Source organism: Glandiceps talaboti, chromosome 23 (assembly GCF_964340395.1).
Source record: "Glandiceps talaboti chromosome 23, keGlaTala1.1, whole genome shotgun sequence".
NCBI classification, from domain to species: domain Eukaryota; kingdom Metazoa; phylum Hemichordata; class Enteropneusta; family Spengelidae; genus Glandiceps; species Glandiceps talaboti.
In genome coordinates, this window is record NC_135571.1 from 6,107,144 (window position 1) to 6,115,031 (window position 7,888).

The 7,888-nt window shown below is 34.0% G+C and overlaps 1 long non-coding RNA gene across 1 annotated transcript; it reads right to left on the reverse strand.

Annotated features, from left to right (window-relative positions):
• Positions 1-312: 312 nt before the first annotated feature.
• On the reverse strand, positions 313-3,642 carry LOC144452916 (uncharacterized). The gene is made up of 3 exons (XR_013482378.1): positions 3,499-3,642; positions 2,899-3,007; positions 313-526 (listed from the first exon to the last, which is right to left on the reverse strand). It is a non-coding gene; the product is annotated as an uncharacterized LOC144452916 (long non-coding RNA).
• Positions 3,643-7,888: the final 4,246 nt, after the last annotated feature.

The following is a 7,888-nucleotide window of genomic DNA, read 5'->3' on the forward strand; positions in this document are numbered from 1 at the left end:
TCAAAACATATCTTATCTCATAACACCACACCACACCACACCACATCACATCACATCAGAGCACGGCACAGCACAGCACAGCCTAGCACATAACGTCAACTCAAAGCTCACCACACCACACCACACCACATTTCATTTCATTGCATTGCATCACACCACATCACATCACGCCACACCACACCACATCACATCACATCACATCACATCACATCACGTCACGTCACGTCACATCACATCACACCACACCACACCACACCACACCACATCACATCACATGTTATATAAGAGCCAGGTCACAACATTAGTTGGAGCATTACACATTAAGTCTATTTATTTCATCGTCTACAATAAGTTCAACTTGAAACACAATCGAAGTTCTGTGAATACAAGTACATTTTAAAACTAGCATTTTCTAGTAAGCAACATCGCAATAGCTAAGGTTAATGATAGCGAATGTTGATAAGGTATTTTCCAGAATTTGATCATCTTCAGGCGATTCGCTGACATTTGTTCCCATTATTTGTAGCTGTAACACAACAAAAACAAAAATAGTTGAATTAATCAACATAGCAGAATATATACAGCTCGTTTCAAGGTACTGTTCATCTGCTCTGTTTGATACAACCGCACAGAAACCAATAAAAAACTACACATGCTACACCTCAAGATAGTAAGATTGAATGAATAGTTTCCTGCAACATTTTGTCTAAATGAAATATACTAATGAGCCCCCATGCAGACATCAAACACAGATGTCAAAACATTGGCGCCAGCACGTCTGCATCTAGTTGCAGTATGTTAAAGGCACATTCCTCTCGATTCTATCGATTGGCAATAAAGAATATTATTATTAATATAAAAGACAGAGAAATTGTAATCTTGCTATCTAAAATATAGTTTCTTATTTTTTCTGCATTGTTGTATCAAACAGAATCAGTGAACGGTAACTTGAAACGGACTGTTATACATTAATCGTTGCAATTCTAGTCTCCTTTGAAAGACTTGTGACTGTACATCTTCCTAAGCCCAAGCAGCGGACATAAGACCCCGGATGCATTTTAGCATGATCCTCACAATTAGGCTGACGTCTGGCAAGCAAGACAAGCCTGCCCATACATGCCACTGTTACTATCACATAGGTCTAATCACATGATCAAAACTAAACCTTCAATCAAGGTAAAGAATTCTATAACAAACCTGTTAAAGAATTGTTCGAGAAATAAGGAAGTCAGTGGTTTTTCTACTCATTATGTGACAACTTAACAAATATAATGAAATAAGACCTTGGTGAAAGAAATATGACAAAGCACAAAAACTTATTTATTATTTATATATATATATATATATATATATATATATATATATATATATATATATATATATATATATATATATATATATATTAGTTGGTTTTAATGTAGAGTCAGAATGGTCTAAAAAGAAAAACAGAAACATGTTGATTGCAAACCCTGGATCAAAATCAAAAGGTGAGAATAATTGTATAATATACTTTTAAAGGCATATTAACTGCAACGGGCCTATATTTTTGGTAATTTCTGTCATTAAAGATTACGTTAAAACTAAACTGTAAATGGTCCAATCCCTCTAATTAGAAGATTTACTTGTCTTCTAGTTGTAAATGTTACTTCAAAGTGACATACAGAAGTGTACAAAAGAATATGAAAAATAGAACTTTTTAAAAAGAGGCCTGACATTTTTGGTTTATTTCCAACCCTGACGATAATGTAGAAATTAAATACCCCATGAATATTGGGTTTTAATGTTAATGTAAGATACAATAAATTGCCATATTTTTCAGGATAAATATAATAATTTGATAGTTGGTTTTATATTTAATAGCATACAGTATCCAAATCTTACTCCTGTTTGCTCAACCCTGAAGTAAAACTAAGTACAACTTGTGAAAATATGTGGAAGCAGAACTTAGTATTTTACAATTAAACTAAGGGATATATTCACCAATTATATTTATGCATGGAAGTCATCACAACATATATAAATTAAATGGATAAATGAACCAAATATGACATTCTGGGACCAACAATTAAACTAAGGGATATATTCACCAATTATATTTATGCATGGAAGTCATCACAACATATATAAATTAAATGGATAAATGAACCAAATATGACATTCTGGGACCAACAATTAAACTAAGGGATATATTCACCAATTATATTTATGCATGGAAGTCATCACAACATATATAAATTAAATGGATAAATGAACCAAATATGAGATTTTGGGACCAACAATTAAACTTTGCTGTGATGTGCCACTTCTGGCTGTGGTCTCCTTTGAAAAGCTGAAATTCTATTTAATTTTCCCTCATATATTACACAATACGGAGTAATTTTATACGAACTTGGTACCCCGCTTCCATCATGCAGGTTAAATATTTGTAAATTTATATGATTAAGCGGCATAAAATATGTGATGAATTCAAGTAGATTATTTTACATAGTCTCTCTGGTTTGGTAGTAAAAGACACTGCGGCCTAATTGAAATTCTATACTCACTCTAGTTAGGTAGTATGTATCTGGTTATAAAGTACATTTTTAGGTCAAACTAAACATGGAAGTTTATGACATATAGGTATGTATTTACTATAGCTGAGAATGTAAACCAAGTTTTTGACAGGAACTAGGATGGATTGAAACATTTTTTCTATGAAAATCAGCGACCACTATCTGTTCCACGACTGGGAAGATGTGTATTGAATTATCCAGTTGAATCGTTAAACCCATCAAATATCGGATTTCGTAGAGATTATTAAATAGAATCTAGAAGATTATGTTCGTAATCAATTAAGGATGAATCCACTGAAATATAATTGATACACCAGATGTACATGTTTATAAGGTTTGTACTTACAGACACATCTGGCATTAGAAGGATTGCCATTATAGTCAACACAGCAATACGTTGCCTCTGCTAGGTCACAGGCCTGGTTAGGATACCTTATGGTGCGATCAGCACACGGCTGCAAAATAAATCAACACATATATTACTATCGGTAGCTTTGTTGAGAGAATTCTTGAATTTCACATTTGTGCGGATTATTCAGCTTACTCGTTGCAATAATTTGGTATATATCTTAGAATTGTGGGCTGTGTGTACTGACCAAATCAAGGCAAACATTTGTCATTCATTGCATTCACAAGTTTCGAGACAATCTCTGTAACGCTGTCTGTCTGTCTGTCTGTCTGTCTGTCTGTCTGTCTGTCTGTCTGTCTGTCTGTCTGTCTGTCTCTCTCTCTCTCTCTCTCTCTCTCTCTCTCTCTCTCTCTCTCTCTCTCTCTCTCTCTCTCTCTCTCTCTCAATTGCAGAATCAATTGGACAACCTCCTGACCCAGCGTTTGATGGGTCCTTGGTCCTGGTCCCATTGAAGATTTTAAACATTACTCCGGCACAGAGACTTTAAAAATAAGAAGAAAGACCAAAGACAATTTAATTAGTGAATACGTAACTTACACCTGCCATGGCAACGGCTACCATCACAGCTAAAACCAAAATGATAGTTGTCTTCATGATGCAGTTAACGACGTCTTCTCCTCAAATATCTCGAAGTCTTATCTTTCCGGTATGCCTGTCAAAATTTGGAGCCAAATTGTTGAAAAATGATGGATGAGTGTGCTTCATATATAGACAGGCACAGATGTTCATATACGTTGGCGATTGTCTTAATCTGTTGAGTGCTACTACTTTACCATTGTTTAATAGTTTGATCAATTCTAATAGTTAATATTGAACTAATGAAGGATAAACACTTCATCAATTTTCTCGGAGTAAACAATAAAATACCAGCCTGTAATGAATCAATAATTTTATACGTTTTAACTTTATTGATGTTGTCGGAATAAATTTCCCTCTCTTTGTGGTAATGTTTTGTCGCCATATGTCTAGAAGTTATACTGGTATGCTGAAATCTAGTATTGCTATGTATTAACATAGACCCACCCAAGCAATTGTCCTATGTGTCCAATACATCATGTTGATAGTACTAAGCTCTAGAAAGCGCTATATTACTGCGCATGACCCAAAATGGTCGTTTTTGGACCGGTCCTTTATTTTACCATCTCCCAAAGGTAGAACTATTACATACGTGCGTGCGTCTGTGCATCCGTATTAATTTCTGAGACATGCAATTTCTTGTAAGACCGCAACTGTTGACCTTTACCTTTGTGGCAGATAAAATCAAACCTTTTCCTGTATTATCACAGACACTTTACAGTATTTATTTATTATTATTCCTTTTAAATCATGTCAATTTTCAGTAACATGTCCGAGTCATCATTCAGTCACAGAATTATTTGAGAGGAATGTGTCTTCTTCAGACCTGACAAGTATGTTTCTCACCGCCTAACCTCCACTATATCTTGTGAATGTGACCCCAAAACAAACAAACAAACAAACAAACAAACAAATAAACAAAAACCAAAAACAACAAAATGGACTTCACTCATAATAAGATGGTGACACCACAAGCGATAATGATTATTTTCCCAGTGTATCATGATAGTGAAACTGTTGTCATGAATGTCTATATCACTTGAAATTAAACTAAATACGAATGGAGGGGGGATTTACTTATTTCAACAATTAAATAACTATGCATGTATGTATGTATGTATGTATGTATGTATGTATGTATGTATGTATGTATGTATGTATGTATGTGTGTATGTATGTATGTATGTATGTATGTGTGTGTATGTATGTATATATGTATGTATAAATGTATGCGTGTGTATGTATGTATGTATGTATGTATGTATAAATGTGTGTGTGTATGTATGTATGTATGTATGTGTGTGTGTGTGTGTATGTATGTATGTATGTATGTATGTATAAATGTATGTGTGTGTATGTATGTATGTATGTATGTATGTATGTGTGTATGTATGTATGTATGTATGTATGTATGTGTGTGTGTATGTGTGTATGTATGTATAAATGTATGTGTGTATGTATGTATGTATGTATGTATGTATGTATGTATGTATGTGTGTGTGTATGTATGTATGTATGTATGTATGTATGTGTGTGTGTATGTATGCGTACATTGTTATGTTATTAACTAATAAAAAGAATTTTGCCTAATTACGTCTTTGTCATGATGAATATGTTTGAAACAGAACAATTTCAAGATGCTGGGAAATGCCGCGGTCACATCTGTGGGTGTGGGATAGTTGTTTACTGACAAATAGCTGCCACCATTGTTGAAGTTTTAATTAGTTTTAGATTAAGGAAAACGAGAGAACCACGAAATACAAATGCGAAAATTGTTTACTAAATTTTGAAGTGTTTTGATAATTTATACCAAATATTGCAACAGCTCTTCCAACAGTTAAAAGTCAACTAATCTACATCCATCAAGGTAAACAACCCTTTTTGCACAGGGTGTATAAAATATTATGACAAACCATTTGCTGGTACAGAAAAGTTGGTTCAATATTTGGTTTGCTTTGTAGTAAAATTAACGTTTGCTGAGGGAAATTTATATAGAAAACACTTTGAGTAAATGGCATGATCACGTACTTACACAAAACATACAAAAATTTCTCATGCAAGACTTAATGAATTTTGTGAATGTTAGATCAGATATAGTTGTTCTATAACATGTTGACTGTCTTTACAAATACACACTTCCCCCCAAATAATAGGTGGCACTTGAATAACACCTCTCCGTCGGTCGGTGACTCGTTCAGTTAGCCAGCCAGCCAGCCAGGCTAATTTTTCATTGTTAACGTTATTTTACCTTCAAGTTGGTATTTTTGCTTGGATTGACCTTCGTAATACACATTTATGTTTTCATCTTGATGGCCGCCTCCTCTTATTTCAGTGATCAACAAGTAACATGCTGTATGTGATTTGAATTATCATAAGATGAGTTGTTATTCTTGTACTCAAAATTGTATTTCATATACTCCATAATGGTATGGGCCACATAGTTCTATTTGATCGTTATCACATATAGTGTTCTAATCAGTAAACAGAAGGAGTCATTAGGTGCGGGATCCCGTGGTGTTTATACTTTGAGCAATCGCAACCCTGTAATTTATAAAGTTGTATTTTGGAAAGTAATTTAAACTTTATTACGGAAAAGAATGGAAAACATACAACAGATGAAATACAAGAGACAGTAAAAAGAAAGAAAGAAGATACACCTCTCAGTCACAAAAATCCAGTAAAATAGGCATAAAAAAAATTCCATTTGTATATAAACATATGTATTTTCCTAACATTCTAAATTTGTACTTGTCTATACTTTGTATAAAAATAGCGCAAATATTGCGTTGCCGCACAACTTCATGTTCAGGGCAATGATAGATATATAATTTTTTGAAGATTTAAAGTTGTAACCAAAACAAAATTTTCATACCTAATTTCCATCATCATAATCCAGCCATCCTATGTTGGAAGTGTACAAGACAAGTATAGCAACATCCTAATCAAACTTTAAAGGGATGTGTCTACAAGGTTTTGTACTTCTTTATTTTTTTAAATCAATTTGGAACCAAGTCATACCAATGTAACATGTTTAACTTTCTTGGTTGTCTTATTGTAATATTTGTCTTTTATATGTAACACAAGCTACATTCAGTTTATATGGGTAGGTGATGAAACAGCTGTCTTACAACATATTACATAATGAAGTCATAAACCAAACTGGCCATGCTACAGGCTTTACCACCAGAGCAAATAGTAAAGTAAACATTATAGTTAATTAACAATGTACTGTTCTCACTGTGTCAGCTATTAATGAGGACAAATCTACACATTCTCGACAAAGTTAAGCTCAATCTACTGGGTAATTTCAGAGTTGAAGATTTTTGAGGAAAAGCAATGATATAGAATAACACTTCTAGAAACATCTCACCAAGTTTCAAACTCATTCACTTGAGATATAAGTTTTTGACCAAAATTCACATTTTTACACCTTAATTCCATATCACTCATGGAATCATGGTATGTGTAACATATCTTCGTCCATACATCCCTAAATGCATTTCCATTAAGTTTCAGCCCAATCTGCTCAGTGGTTTTGGAATTATAGATTTTTAACCAAAAAGACACATTTTTAGCCCTAATTTGCATATCACTGATGGAATCATCCCGTCATGGACAAATCATACTTTACATCCCCTTAAGAATGTTCCCACCAAATTTCGCACCAATCTGCCCAGTAGTTTCTGAGTAAGTTTTTTGACCAAAAATCACATTTTTTGACCCAAATCACACATCTGTGATGCGATCATTTTGGTTTGAACAATTTCCCAACTAGACACCCAAGGTAATGGACCCACCAAATATCGTGGCAATCGGTTCAGCAGTTTTTGAGTTTAAGTTGTTTACACACACACACACACACACACACACACGCACACACACACACACACACACACAGACAGACAGACAGACGCCGGGCGATCCCTATAGCACTACTGAACCTCAGTTCAGTTGTGCTAATAAAAATAAATTAAAACGAAAACATTAAAGCGAAAACATGGATGAAATTAGGAATCTGCATTTTTTAAATCTGCAGTCTTTGATAAAGTGTTTACAGAGAAAAATAAGATAGCTTAGCAGGCGGTTTTCATGCTTTTATCATTAAACTTATAACCAAGAATAAAATCTTTTTTGGTCAAACTTATTTTGATAGGCACATTTGCATACATTTTTGAATGTTTATTCACGTCTTTCAATTCCTGTTGTTACCTTCGCAATATATGTGATCATTTGGCTGTTGCTATGGGCGTGGTCTTGTTGCTTGGCAAATTTACTTACATTTTTGAATTTTTACACCATTGTCTATTAATTCCTGTTATCTTTGTGAAATACACTACCGTTTGGCTGTTAC